The sequence below is a fragment of the Meriones unguiculatus genome, chromosome X (assembly GCF_030254825.1).
Source record: "Meriones unguiculatus strain TT.TT164.6M chromosome X, Bangor_MerUng_6.1, whole genome shotgun sequence".
NCBI classification, from domain to species: Eukaryota; Metazoa; Chordata; class Mammalia; order Rodentia; family Muridae; genus Meriones; species Meriones unguiculatus.
The window spans coordinates 118,424,786-118,437,150 of record NC_083369.1 but is presented as its reverse complement, the minus strand read 5'-3'; the positions used below and the strand labels follow the sequence as shown (position 1 = coordinate 118,437,150).

The 12,365-nt window shown below is 38.1% G+C and overlaps 1 protein-coding gene across 9 annotated transcripts in view; it reads left to right on the top strand.

The window, feature by feature from the left end:
* Shroom2 (shroom family member 2) overlaps positions 1-12,365 on the top strand; it is a 169,677-nt gene that overhangs the window by 141,142 nt on the left and 16,170 nt on the right. The window lies entirely within an intron of this gene.

Below are 12,365 nucleotides of genomic sequence, written 5' to 3'. Positions count from 1 at the left end.
GTTGCTAAATCATAAATTACCTTTGCTGCAAGCAAGGAAGCTTTCTCATGTGTAGAAGGAATGCCATTTTCACAGGGAAATTGCTGCATAGCTATGTCTGGATACACATACGCGTACTACCTGAGTCTCTATCCACTGACTCATGGGGGTAGGTGTCTTCTTGAGTTGCATATTTAGGCATTGATTGTGCCAGTGCAAAGGCAAAAAGAAAGAAAAGAACAAGAGAAAAAGCAAATTAAGGAAAGGATTTCTAAAATCTGGTAGCCTTAAAAACTAAACAGCTTGCTGGCTGCCTACTAACTACATTTATAAAATGAAAGGAAAATAATTTTTAAGCATAAAATACAGGTATATATTTAAATGGTTGGCATATTTTCTGATATAAGGTTTTTATATCATTTGTCATGGAAAGCATTGCATTTGTAGTAGAAAGGGGGACATGTATGTATACTTTATATATAGCAGAAAATACTTTATTATATAAATATATGTATAGCACTTACACACACATACACCTCTATCTTAAGGAGAAACTTTACAGAGGCATTCTTATTCAAGCATATACAAAGGTAGTTTTGTTTGTTTGTTTTCAATGTTCTGGAAATAATCACAAGTGTCAACCAGATGGCTTGTAGAAAGCATCTGCTACCCAGCTGCATTGACAAATGACTTAGTAAATGCCTGTTAACTGCTGCATGCTTTGCACAGACTGGCCACTCCCCCAAAGTCTGACTTTGGATGCTGGAGGTTGGAGAAAGTAATAATTTATATGGCCTTTTAAAAATACTTTGGTATGGCTCTTTACTATTTTATATTTGTGTGTGTGTGTGCATGTATGTATGTATATGTGATGATCATCGTTGGAAAGCTATAGGAAGTCGCTAGCATTTTATGTCTACTTTGAGCTACCCATCTTTCCCTTTCCTTGGACACTAGAGGTTTTAGCTGGCTTCTGCTAGAGCAAGTTAGTAGTCAGATCATCAGGTGAATTGTAGACATTTCTGGATGTCAAGGATCCATTTAATTATTCACCCATTTTCACCACCCTCTCTTTTAAAAAAAATAATTGTTAGATAGGGTGGGGAGATAGCTCAAATTAATGCTAAAAATTTTTAAAAAGAAAGAAATTTAAAACTATCCTTAATCCTCTCACTCAGTAATTCCACTATAGAACATAGAGGTGTGTTTGCTTAGAAATCATGTTTCAATGCAAATATATGTTTTACATACTCAGTCATTCCCCACATAGTGTATGGAAACTGCCTTTGAAAAATATAAATAACTTTTATACGTACTATGCCTGGTATCTTAAAATGGAAGAAATTTGTCTTATACTGTACACATTTAAAGCTACTTCTAGCCATTCACAATTACAAATAAGAAAGTAATGCACTTATGTGTGGGTTGTCTTAAGGCATGGTAGATACATATTTAGGAGGCATCACTTTGTGTACCTGTGAAGTGTACCCTTGCTATTCGTGCCTCACTCACCAGCAGCCTAGGAAGTCTTATTTCTCTCATAACTTTGCCAATATCAAACATTAACTCAGAATTCTGTGGTTTATTAAGTAACCCACTTTTTTTAGGTTAATTCTGTGTTTATTTTTATTTTTACTTCTTTGTATTTTCTACTTGGCAATAAGGCTATTGCCATTTCCATTTGTTAAATAACATTTCCATTTGTTAAAACTGTGATAAGCAGGTATTTCTCTAGTTCTTACACTGTCTCAGTCACTGTTAAAAGTCCTTTTCAAAAATACAAATATTTGTATTTTTCTCCTCTTGATTATTTAAGCTCCCATTTAAATCAGAACCAAAAAAATACAATTTGTACAAAGAAAGTATTTGACTTTACACACACACACACACACACACACACACACAATCATGCATATATCATGGAATATTACATCCAAATATTTATGTCTTCTGTTTCCTTTGCTTTCCTTTTCACTTTTTTTTTAATTTTATTTTTCTTATTAGTTATATTTTGTTAACTCTGTGTCCCAGCTGTATCCCGCTCCCTCATTCCCTCCCCAACCCCACACTCCCTCCCTGGTCTCCTCCCTGCCCCTTTCCAAGTCCACTGATAGGGAAGGACCTCCCCCCCTTTCATTTGAACCTGTTTTATCAGGTATCTTCAGGACTGGCTGCAAAGCCCTCCCCTGTGGCCTAACAGGACTGCTCCTCCCCCGGGGGGGGGAGTCAAGGAGCCTGACCTTGAGATCCTGTTAGAAATAGTCCTTGTTCCCCTTACTTTGGAAAACTATTTGGTTACTGAGCTACCACAGGCCACATCCGAGCAGAAGTTCTAGGTTATATCCATAGATGGTCCTTGGTTGAGTGTCAGTCTCAGAAAAGACCCTGTGCCCAGATATATTTGGTCCTTGTAGAGCTCCTATCCTTTCCATATCATACTAACTCCCCTTTTTTCATATGATTCCCTGCACTCTGCCGAGGGTTTGGTTATGAGTCTTAGTGTCTGCTTTGAAACACTGCTAAGTAGAGTCTTTCAAATGCCTTTTGCGGTAGATTCCTGTCATACCTTAAATGCACATCCCATTTGTCTTTCTAAATGAGGATTGATCATCTTCGCCCGTGTCCACTTTCTTGATTATCTTCTTTAGGTGTGTAGATTTCATTATGTTTATCATATCTTGTAGGTCTATATAAGCGAGTATATACCATGTTTGTCTTTCTCCTTCTGGGATACTTCACTCAGAAAAATCTTTTCTAGTTCCCACCACTTGCCTGCAAATTTCATGATTTCATCCTTTTTGATTGCTGAGTAGTATTCCATTGTGTAAAAATACCACAGTTTCTGTATCCATTCCTCCGTTGATGGACATCTGGGTTGTTTCCAAGTTCTGGCTATTACAAATAAAGCTGCTACAAACATGACTGAACAAATGTCCTTGTTGTGTACTTGAGCAAATTTTGGGTATATACCTAGGAGTGGTATAGCTGGGTCTTGAGGTAGCACTATTCCTAATTGCCTGAGAAAGCGCCAGATTGACTTCCAAAGTGGTTGTACCAGTTTACATTCCCACCAGCAATGGAGGAGGGTTCCCCTTTCTCCACAACCTCTCCAGCATGTGTTATCACTTGAGTTTTTCATCTTGGCCATTCTCATGGGTATAAGGTGATATCTCAGGGTCGAAGTAACCCACTTTTAACATGCATTTCTTTGAGGTTGGGGAAAGGCAATCTTTTTGTATATTTATTGGCCTTTTTTATTTGTTATTTTTCTTTTTTGTTCATTACTATTCACATTTCTATTGAAAGTGGACCTTTCTTAATCATTGTCATTTAGGTTACAATACATCCATGCAGTGAGGTGTGTACTTTTCAGACATTCACAACTGATTATTAGGGTTAGATTATTACTGTAATACATGAGTTGAATCCTCTTGTTATGGCCCATACTTGGTGACTCAGTGTTACCAGTTCTGTATTTTGGTGGCCACCAGCATCTAGCAACTATTTATTGTTGCTAGTATTCAGTTACTATTTGTATGGCTTCATAGGGAACCAGCCATAGTTCTGTTAATTCTGAAATAGTCTATAATGCTTTACAAAGAAGACAGCGTGACTAAGGATGAAAACCAGGGTTTTCAGACTAATGTGTTATGTTGCATTTTAGGAGGAAATTCAGAAGATGAGTCTAAATCCTAGCTTAGAGCAGGTTGCTTGCTTCTGGTAGGGCTTCCTGACTATTTGTAGTAGCCTAGTGTGTTCGAGTAGTAGAGGAGAGTCATATGTCCTTTGTACTCTGTCATGTTCTTAGTCTGCAAAGTATTTGGTAAATGAATCTGCTTTGCTGAGGACTTTAGAGATTTTTGGGGTCCTAACATTTGTTATTGCTAAGGTAAGAGGACACTGGGTTCAATGCCTGAGTGAGCTCCCTATTGAGATACTGTCTAAAATAAAGAAACAAAAAAAAAAAGAAGAGAAGTACAAGGATTCAGCTTGATCTGATTATTGTAACTTTTAGTCATCACCTCCATGGTTGACACTGAATAACCCTGGTCTGTTTTCTTCACATAATTTTCCAATATACCACAAGTAAGCAAAACAGACCCTGGCTACAGGGATGTTCCTGGTTCTTTGATATTAAATTAAGATAAACAGGTATGTTACATGTAGGATGTCATTAGATATATACCCCTCTTTCTCACTCAAATGGTAGGTCTCCAACTGATCTTGCTACAACCTATGACCATACTTCTCTCAATAAATTGTACTCTGTGCCATCTTAGATTTGTCTGCCTCCTTTTTTTCTTTCCCCATTTTCTTAAAAAAGTGTGTGTGTGTGTGTGTGTGTGTGTGTGTGTGTGTGTGTGTGAATGTTTTGCCTGCATGCATGTATGCGGTTACAGATGGTTGTGAACCACCATGTGGAGGCTGGGAATTCAATCTTGGACCTGTGTGCGGAAAAAAAAAAAATTACTCTTAACCACTGAGCCATCTTTCCAGCCCTTGTCTGTCCCCCCAATAGGTCTTACAGTATCTGGGGGCAAGTTTTCATGCAGTAGGACAAAATTGTTCTAGAGTGGTATATTCTTTTTTTTTTAAAACAATTTAATTTTATTCTATGTGCATTAAAATGAAGGTTTCAGATTACTTGGAATTGGCATTACAGACAGTTGTGAGCTGCCATGTGGGCTCTGGGAACCGAACCCAGGTCGTTCGGAAGAGCAGACAGTGTTCTTAACCACCGAGCCATCTCTCCAGCCCTAGAGTGGTATATTCTAATCAGTCTTTGTGTATAAACCATGCTGCACACCAGCAACTTACTATCTATATTTTTTTATTAATGAATGGGACATGCTAAATCAAGGATTAAAATTTCTAGTTTACTAAGCTTTGTTCCACATAGCAAGGCATATACTAAAATTTTAAAATCATAAGTGGGCTGGCCTGGTGCTGCCAAGATTTTAATCTGCCAAGATACCTGGGAGACTAAAGCAGGAAAATCCAAGTTTAAGTCCAGGTTGGACAGTTTATGTGAAAACAAAAAGTAGGTTAGAATTCTAGCTCAGTGATAAGAGTGCTTGTCTCACAGGCCTAAGGCCCTAGGTACTTGCAGTTTCTAGTGTTGTTAAAGGAGAAGTAATAACAACAAACAAGTGTGTATAAGCACTCATTTTTATAAACACTAGGAAGGATATAAAGGAGTATGTTAAGGCTAGCGATATTTCCCAATTGGTAAAGTGCTTACTTAGCATCCAAAAAGCCCTTCGTTCAATCCCCAGTACTGCATAAACTTAGCATTGTGGTGCATACCTTAATTCCAGCATTCAGAAGGTAGAAGCAGGAAAGAAACAGAAGTCCAGGCTTATCTTTGACTATATACTTAACTCAAGACCCGCCTGAAACACATGAGATCCTGCCTCAAGAAAAGAAAAGAAAGGGAGGGATAGAGAGAGGATTAGTATGCATATGAGAATGCCAGGAGAGGGGACAGAAGAGTTTATGTGGTGGAGAGTGTGATGAAGTTTAAAACACTTAAAAAACGAAACAAAACAACAACAACAAAAAACTTTCCTGACCTCTTTTCAGTTTTATCTGGGGCAGTGTTGCTTCACCTAAGTGGAGTTCCATAGACTTCATTTTGAAGGTTTGTCATTTTGAAGAGATAGTCTGGCTCAGAAAGTTGTTCTGACTGGAAGAACATGGGTAGATCCTCCAGGCTTGGTGCCAGGGAACATTCATAGTCACCATTTTTATAAATAATGATTATTTCCTTTGGAAAGGACATGCAGAGCCAAGAATTAAAATGTCAGGAATATAGCTTTTGATACCCAGATGTAGTGGGTAGAAAAGTGGGAGAGAAGGAATTTGGGAGGGGATGTTTTGCAAAACAGATTCCTAATGTTTTCTTACCATCCAAATTGCTTGAAAGTCTGCTTTTTGAAATAGATTTGGAGGCATGTCATCCTTCAGTATTCAACCCATTGCCAGGCCTTCTGACTGATTCTCAGAATGCATGTTTTAAAAGCATAGATAGTTCAATAGGATACTTGAGCAGCAGCTATAAACTATAATCTTCAAATACAGGCTGATTTGTGTGTGTGTGTGTGTGTGTGTGTGTGTGTGTGTGTGTGTGTGTATGCTTGCATATATGTATTTCTGTGCCTGGGGGGGCCACACATGCATCATATTCAGACATCTATGTCAATGTCTTTCTTGATCACTCTCCACCTTATTTTTGAGACAGTTTCTTAACCTAAAGTTTATTGACATGGTTAGTCTGGCTGGCTGATGAGCTTCACAGGATCCACTTGTTCCCAACCTTTCCCTTAGCACTGGGGTTACACACACATACCACCACACAAAGCTTTTCTATAGATGCTGGTGATACACACTCGAGTCTTCATGTTTGCACAGCAGGTATTTTCCCAGCCCAAAATACCCTCGTTAAAAATTAGACCCCCTGCTCAGATATAGCCGATTGACAGCTCTGTCTCCATGTGGGTTCCTGAATAAGGGGAGCAGGGGGCCGTCTCTGCCATGAACAGGGCAGGGGGGCGTCTCTGCCATTGCCGCATAGAGGAAGAGGATCCAGGCAATCCTAATGAGACTTGATAGGCAAGGATCAGATAGTAGGAGAGGAGGACTGCCTCCATCAGTGGACTAGAGAAAGGGGATAAAGAAGAAGAGGGAGAAAGGGTGGGAGGAGTTGAGGGAGGGCACTTCAATCAGGATATATAATGAATAAATTGTGAAAAAGTAAAAATTAAAATTAAAAAATACTAGATAGTAAAAAAATACTGGTAAAAAATTGCTGATAGTAAAAAAAAAAAGTCAGTATGTGTTAATTTGGGTTGCATCATATGTGAGTGAAATTTCTTTTTCAGTCTATCTTCTCCAAAACCTGTTTAACCACAAATGATTTATCAGTTTATCTAATTCAACTTCATTACTACTTGGTATCTGAGTCTCTGTGAGCTAAAATGAAATCCCAAGGAAACCGGAAACCTTTTTATTCATCTGTTGAAGATATTGAAGAAATAAAACTCATTTGGTCTTCTAAAGTAATTGCTTTTCTCATATGGCATGAAAAACACAGGCCGGCATAGAGAGAGTAAAGCTTTAGCCTTTAGGCATTATAGTAAACACATCACCAAAGTCAGGATGCTTCTGGGCTTGTGTTCTTCCTGAAGAACAGCCAGCAAGAGTTTGAAGACTGGACATGGTAGTGTATATCTGCTATCCCCACTACTCAAGAAGTTCAGGCAAGCGTGTCTGAGCTATATCAAAAGTATGAGGCCAAGCTATCTTAGCAGCATAGTTAGACCCTGTCTTAAAAACAAAAATCTCCTCCAAATCCCCAAAGAAAAACATAAGAAATCTGCTAAATGAAAAGATCCAAGAGTTTGAACAAAACCTGGAGAAATAATTCTCTTCTTTGTCATCATTAACATAATATGCCTGTTATTTTAGAATGAACAGGCTAATCATCCCCAGTCTACAAGCCTGAAATCTGAAATTCTCTTGAATCAGAAACTCTGTGCCCATGTAATATCACAAGAGACAAATATCTACATTTAGTCTCACATTATGCTGTGAAGGGTTGCAGTCAAAAATGCAGGTTTACAAAAAAAATAGTATATTAAAGTTATTTTTCAGCTATTTATATGGAACATGTAAAATGTAAATGTGTATATAAGTACAAGTTCATGGCATATGTTATCATTATTGTATTCATGTTTATAATTAAGTTCCATTGCCTAGGTATTTCTCACATGTGTGTATGTGATTTTGTGTGTGTGTGTGTGTGCAAATAGTACAAAAGTCTTTTAGTTCTAAATTGAAATACTTCTTCCTTCAAACATTTGAAATAAGAGATGCTTGACCCTGTTGTTTTCATGCCCAAAAATTGGGGAGTCAGAGAATAATCAGACAGTCCTTATTCTACAGCTACATGTGCTCTAGGAAGTCTGATGTTTAATTGCCGTTTCTAAGAATGTAACTGGTACCATTATTCTTAAATGCTCATGCTTTTTAAATGTTTTTGATGAGCTTTGTGCCTGTGTTGGTCAGTTGGTTAACTAATTGCCTCTTTGGGTCTCTGGCGCCATATTCCACTGTCCCATTTCCCACTTCATTTGACAGGTATGAGATGCTTTGTTGATGGAAGAGCCTTAAACAAGACATTTATGTAACTTCTAAGAATTATCAAGAATGTGGGAAGGGTGGTGGCAGATACCAGGGACTCACTTGGGAAAATTGTATATGGAATGGCTTGGGTGTTCTGTGTCCTAGACTTGACTTCTACACAAAGATCTAACTGGTACAACCCTCTAAGCTGTAGGGCAGACTAGCTATCTGTGATTAATGATGAATATGTCTACTCTTTCCCAAATCACTTGTTTATATCCTCAGCCAGAGGAGATGTACATCCTGGATGCCACATTCAAACTGTGAATGTAAAACTAGAGAGAACTCTAGAGGAGTTCATGGAAACGTGGCTGTTTCCAACGCAGGGAGTCTGGGTTCCAACCTAGTTGTTCTGTGATCTAATTGGGCACTTTGCAAACAAATTGGGCAGCCAGCTCTCAAATGTGATTCTTGGGCCACAGTGCAGAACTGCTCCTAGCATTTTGCATCTTGCCTAAATGAAGGGAAGAAGTACATCAGTGTCTTAGTTACTTTTCTATTGTTGATGAAAAGCCTCCCTCATATGTTCCCAGTGCCATCACACTACTTAACCATGCCATCCCCAGCAATGATGAACCAAAATCCCTTTGAAACTAGGAGTCCAAAGAAAACTTTCCGTCCATGTTTTATGGGGTATTTTATTACAGTAACAAAAAAAGTGACCAGTGCACCCCTTTGTGGTACAGTATGGCCTGTGATGACCATGTATCTGAAAGGATGTGAAGCTTCCTCAGGCTTATTTACTTGTTAGATAACAAAAAGCTGGTATACTATGGATCATTATCAAAAGTATTTGCCAGTAAAATCCCCAGACGAGATAGGACTCCTATTTTACTAAGGCCTCAGACACTATGCCATTGATAGAGTAATAACTGACCATGAATTGGACACTAAACCGTCATTGACACTAAAAGCCAAAAATGGATTTTTTTAAAAAAAGAAGACCCTATAGTGATTGTTCATTATTGCACCCAAAAGATTTGGAAATTTTTGTCATCATCCTTGATAAATCTAATTATAAAATCTATTAGCAATCTTTTGAAAATAGAGCAGTAAAAACAATGTTAAGTTAGGCTGAAATATCCATACTCAAGGTTATTTCAGCAAGGAGTTAGATGTTTGCACCTTGAAAAAGTACCACCCCCTGTGTGTAACATTCTTCACAGTGAATGAAAGTGAGTGGCAGCAACAAGTATATTTACATATCTAATGGATTGCCTTTAGGCACTGGAGAAAACAGCTCATAGGTCACCTGTGGGAAGTGCTTTGTGCTTGGCAAGGAGCAGAGCCTGAATAAAGGCCACTTTAGGGTCCCATGCTAGGGTGGGACATGAAGATTGGAATAGGGCTGGCATGTTTAAGGGCCCACGTGGTACCACTGACACACGTACATTTACATAAACATTTGCATAGACAGCATACATAGCATATACAATACACATTTATTTATAAATGTATGTTTATATTCAAACATAGCATGGACATGACACACTAGACTCTGCATTATATATCTCTTGGATATATAATATATAAAATAATATATAAAATAAATTGTATAAATATATATTTATATAATATATAAAAACAGATTTCACTATGGTCCCAACAGAACTCTAAATTGTTACATTTTGTTCCTTTTTTTAAACTTGTGTATATCTGTGACCTGATTTACTAACTGGGACAGTTAAAATCAGTTGGTGATTTTATAATGTTTTTTCTGCAAGCTTGAAATAGGAAAAGGCCAAAAGAGAGCGAGAGAGAAGGGAATTGTTGGGGAGGGCACATTAAATTGCGGTGCCAATTGTAGTGTGAATAAAAATAAATGTCGAGGTGTATCATTATGTACTAAACTGCTAGCATAAGTTAGCTTGGCCATACATCGCTCTGCCAAATACAAAGCCTTTAAATGCTATATGGGGTGTTTCTGTAGTAAGCCAGGAAGCAACATGGGGAGACATCTGGCCAGGAGAAAAGCCCAGTGTGGCTCAAGGCATGTTTTCTCATCATATCTTTTGCTCTGAGTCATTATTTTTCAACCCCTCCCCCTTTGCAACTGAAGCTACCTCTGGTGTATGAGTTCTCTTTACTTTCTGAGTAAGTCTCAGGGATTTCCATCTGAGATCGGAGATTACAAATAAGGAATTGCTAAGCTGCTCATATAGCTTGGTAGTACAGTATATACATGTATATGTATATATGTATGTATACATGTATATGTATATATGTGTGTACATATATATGTATATGTGTGTTTAGACATATATATGTATATATATATATACATGTATATATACGAGTGAACAAATGTGTGTGTGTGCTGATTCAGGTGAAAATTCAGACAAAGCTAAGCTTTGTGGCTAGAAGTGTACTAACAGGAGTTTTGCAACAAAACAGCTGTTAAGCTAAGCCATCTACTCTTCTGCTTAAGATAATTTTAGTGAAACTTCAAAGTAGATGATTCTGTGAATGTCTGTGTACTATAAACAAAAAATGGCACTTTCTTGAGTTTTGTTTCTCTTTTTGCTCTGGTAAGTTTAGTAATTTTGTTGCAGCATGTTTTCTACCTTGTCTTTAATCTCCTGAGCAACAACACAAGTTCGTCTACCCTCTTAGATGGCTCATGAGGACCTAAACTGTTTTGTTTTCTTGGTGATATTAGGAAATATCATTAATAAAAGAATTTAAGAATGGACTCAAACAGAAGCTTGAGGAGAATTTCATTAGAGTTTAAATGAACCTTAGGGCAGGCAAGCTGTAAACCTAAGCAGCTGTGCAGAAAGGGAGAATGGAGACAAAGAAAAAGAGCCACACTGAATGAGTTAGGCCAGTATGGAGGTCAACCACTTGGTGTGGATGAGGAGAGCTTTTTAGAATACAAAGTGAGAAAGAAGATGGGATGTAGCTTAGTTGGTAGGGTGTCTGCCTAAATAAAATGGAAAGGTCAAAAAGTACTAAAGAAAGTATAGTCTGGCCAGCACTGAAAAGAAAAGAGAAGATAAACAGTGGCTGCAAAAGGAAAAAGTACTTGCTTCTAAGGCAGGCAGACCCTATAGAACTTTATAGCAACTTGTAGGGACTACGCTAGGGAGCAGTATTTCAGGCAAGGGAAATTATATTATCTAATTAAAAGGCTATTCCATCTATCTTTCAAATCATGGTTTAAGATGAACCCACTCTTGAGGGATGGTTTCTTAGCCAGGTCAATAGCCTGTCCAGGAATGTTAAATCTGTGTACAGGCCAGAGATTTCATCCTCTCTGCCAGAGGAAATAATTTCCTCTAAGACTTTTCTGATGCTGTGTCTTTAGGATGTCAGTTTTTAGGTTCATGTTAATGATGCTTAGCTCCATCTGATTGCTGGAATTTAGGGCAGCAGAGAGGCATTGGCTGTGGGCTCTGCTCTGTTACTCCAGAAAGGACCTTCCCCTCCCCTTTCCCTAGGACACAGCAGGGCTATCATCCACAGGGAAGGGCACTGACATGATAGCTCTGCAGTTTCCACCTGATATTATGCATCAAGTCCAGGCTGTAACAAGAGCACAAGAGCAGAAGTAGGTACTCTGGATAGGAAACAAGAATGGGTCTCTGCTCCTCTTGTCAGTGACTAGGTTATATTCTCTTGTTGCTACATATATATATATATATATATATATATATATATATATATATATGCTGTCCTTGTTTGTGTCAGTGGCAGAGTTGTTTTGTTTTGTTTGTTTTGTTTTATTTATTTGTTTGTTTGTTTATTTATTTATTTATTTGGCAGTGTGATCCTAGTTGCACCCCCATGAATCAAACTTAGGGCCTTGCACATTAATATGTATTCAAGTATTCAACTAGTGAGCTCTATACTCTCTACCTCAAAAATCAGCAGATTGCTTTTTAAACAACTCAACTTTGTAGCCCATGCTGACTTTTAACCAGATGCAATCCTCCTGCTGTGGCCTTCCAAATACTGGGATTACACCCAGCTCAGAAGTCAATTTTAGACTGAGAATTGCTCTTTTCCTTAAATCAGAGGTTTGTTTTTCTCCTTGGGCTTGGTTTGGTGTGGTATGTTGGCAGAGACACGGCATCCTGAATTGTTGGAAGTTTGCTAGTGGTCATCCCATAGACCTTGATAATGGCATGGATAAAAATACATCCAGACCAATTTCTATATATGTATCATGGGCATGACTGTGTGTATATATGCATGTTTAT